Below are 3,028 nucleotides of genomic sequence, written 5' to 3' on the forward strand. Positions count from 1 at the left end.
GAGTGCTCTTAAAACATCTGGCTTGAAGGTGAGTGAAAAATACACCAAGACAACACACACACCATTGTCATAATCCAAGAATCATGTGAGAATGCCATTCTGCAGCCCTGGTCCTTAAGAACATATTGCCCAAGGATCATGGACCACATCAGGTTATTAAAAAATACCTTAGCACATGGTGGGCACACCATAAGTGTCTTTGGAATGAGTGAGTTTTGGCTTGAGTGTTCCACACCGCTATATTCTCTTCATTAGGAAGCTCTCATCCTTCTTGCATATGGGGTTCAAGTTGAGTGATATACTTACTTAATGTTAAGAATCCAGTTATTTTCCAGGGTCAACACTTCTGAATTTTTGGAGTGGTGTCATTCGTCAGGGTACTCACTAAAGGGGAATCCAGCTTGGATCAGTAGTCAGTACACTATTGTTGGTACTTTACATGAATTTTTCCCATACATTAATTGCTATGAGCAGTTTTTCTGATACTACAAAGAGAAAAAGATAGGAGTACAGACATTAGTAGCTGAAAGAAGAGATGGAAGGTGAAATTGGAAAGGGCCTTATATAGGGACAGATGGGCCTTCTCTCACATGTTTGATCACTTATTATACGCTTAACAATGGGCAAATATTCAACCTCTATGAGCCTCAGTTATCTAATATATAAAATAGTCATACTAATATTTGTGCTGCAGGAGAGTTGAAAAGATCACAAATTAGGTATGGATAGTGCTGAGAACAATGAATCAAAGTTATCAGACCAGCTGTGGGGATTCAGGGACTAGGCAGTTCTTAGTCCTACTCTTATAGCATAGAACAAAACAGGGATGATTCAATCCTATATTTATTTACATGCCCCAGATTATTGTGATCCCAGGGCCTTTGACAGGCAAAGAGAATTGGAGATATTAAGTTGATGAGACTTGTGTATTATTTCACATGTCCTTGAGTGGTTGGACAATGAAAATCTACCTTAATTTTTCTTCTCTTCCTACATAAAATTTCCTGAGGAAAATGGCAGCAGGAAATCATTCCCCAGTGACTGTGTTCATCCTTGCTGGGCTGACGAAACGTCCTAAGCTCCAGCTGCCCCTTTTCCTCCTCTTCCTGGGAATCTATGTGGTCACAGTGGTGGGGAACCTGGGCATGATCACACTGATTGGGCTCAGTTCTCTCCTGCACACCCCCATGTACTATTTCCTGAGCAGCTTGTCCTTCATTGATCTCTGTCATTCCACTGTCATTACCCCCAAAATGACAGAGAAGAACACCATCTCCTAACTGGAATGTATGACTCAGCTCTACTTCTTCCTTCTTTTTATTATTTCAGAATGTCATATGTTGGCTGCAATGGCATATGACCGCTATGCTGCCATCTGTAATCCATTGCTTTATAATGTCACCATGTTCTATTCAGCCTGCTCCGGGATGGTACTTGGGGTGTATATGATGGGAATGATTGGTGCCACAGGTCACACAGGCTGCATGCTAAGAGTGATTTTCTGTAAGGCTGGTACAATAAACCATTACTTCTGTGATCTTTTCCCACTATTAGAGCTCTCCTGCTCCAGCACTTATATCAATGAAGTGATAGTTTTGTGCTTCAGTGCATTTAATGTCTTTGTCCCAACTCTTGCCATCCTTGGTTCCTATGTTTTTATCATTGCCAGTGTCCTGCAAATCTACTCCACTGAGGACAGATCTAAAGCCTTCAGCATGTGCAGTTCCCACATCTCAGCTGTCACTGTTTTCTTTAGTTCTGTAATGTTTATGTACCTACAACAATCATCTCTCAGATTCATGGACCAAGGGAAAATGTCTTCTGTGTTTTATACCATTATTGTGCCAATGCTGAACCCCTTGATCTATAGTCTGAGGAATAAGGATGTCAAAGTTGCACTAAATAAGATGCTTGAAAAAAGGAATTGCATTTTGTTTTAGCAAAAAGTTTTAATTCCTTGAGAACTTCAATAAGGAAACAACCCAGAGACAGCAATGTATGTAAAGAAGTAATGAGATTATTGCCAGCACTGGATTATTTGGAAGAAAGTTGCCAAGTTATGACTGGATTCATGGGGTCACTCACATGGAAGGCCGGATCATTTCTGGGATGCCCTAGTGTCCATTCAGTGTAACCCGTATTAGAACAAATCATTGTTTTAAAATCTTCAAAGTCATTTGTGTGGGTGATTATACTTTATATGAATAGAACATGGCACTTTGTTAGGCGAGACTTATCTATCATAATTTATGTAGTGGATCTATCTGGTCATTATCCCTTGATCTTCTGAATACTCTGTGTACCTGGCCTTGTTTACAATACTTCTGAGAAAGTGATCTCTAAAATAAATAATTTTAACCTTTGAAATCTACAAAATTCAATCTCTAATGCTCACTAATTGCATAGAATTGTGTTGAGGAATATGGAGGGATATGATGAGTTTGATAAGACATAGCTTTTACCCACAAAGAGATAACAATATGGTGGAAATGATTGATAATGACAATCAAGAATGAATACATCATGTGTATTTTGATAAGTTTTATGTAACATTCTTTCATTCATAGGGACAAACCTCCATTTTCCTGAGAATACCACGCTCCTTACTCCCTTTCCGTAAGGATCTCTTACTTTTCTACCCACATTATAGAATCTCAGATTTAGAAGTGACCTTCCTTGACTATGCATTGAAACCATATGGATCATTTATGCACATGGACAAGTTAAAGTTGGAAAATTGTTTTCTGATCAATAACAACTAACCCTCTGTATTAGTTAGAGTTCTCTAGGGAAACAGAATCAACAAGAGGTATCTGTAAATATAAGATTTTACAAAAGTTTCTCATGCAACTGTGGGGATGCATGAGTCCAACTTCCATAGGACAGGATGCACAAATCCAAATTCTCTAGGGGAGGCAGTGAACTAGCAACTCCAATGAAGGTGTCTGATGAACTCCTCAGGAAATGCTTCACTGGCTAGCTGAAGAAGTGAAGGTTCTCTCTCTCCCTTCAAAGACTGGGTTAAATC

At 39.2% G+C, this 3,028-nt stretch overlaps 1 pseudogene; it reads left to right on the forward strand.

Annotated features, from left to right (window-relative positions):
• The first annotated feature begins 1,010 nt into the window (after positions 1-1,010).
• On the forward strand, positions 1,011-1,940 carry LOC119536256 (annotated as a pseudogene).
• Positions 1,941-3,028: the final 1,088 nt, after the last annotated feature.

The sequence above is a fragment of the Choloepus didactylus genome, chromosome 6 (genome assembly GCF_015220235.1).
Source record: "Choloepus didactylus isolate mChoDid1 chromosome 6, mChoDid1.pri, whole genome shotgun sequence".
NCBI lineage: Eukaryota > Metazoa > Chordata > Mammalia > Pilosa > Megalonychidae > Choloepus > Choloepus didactylus.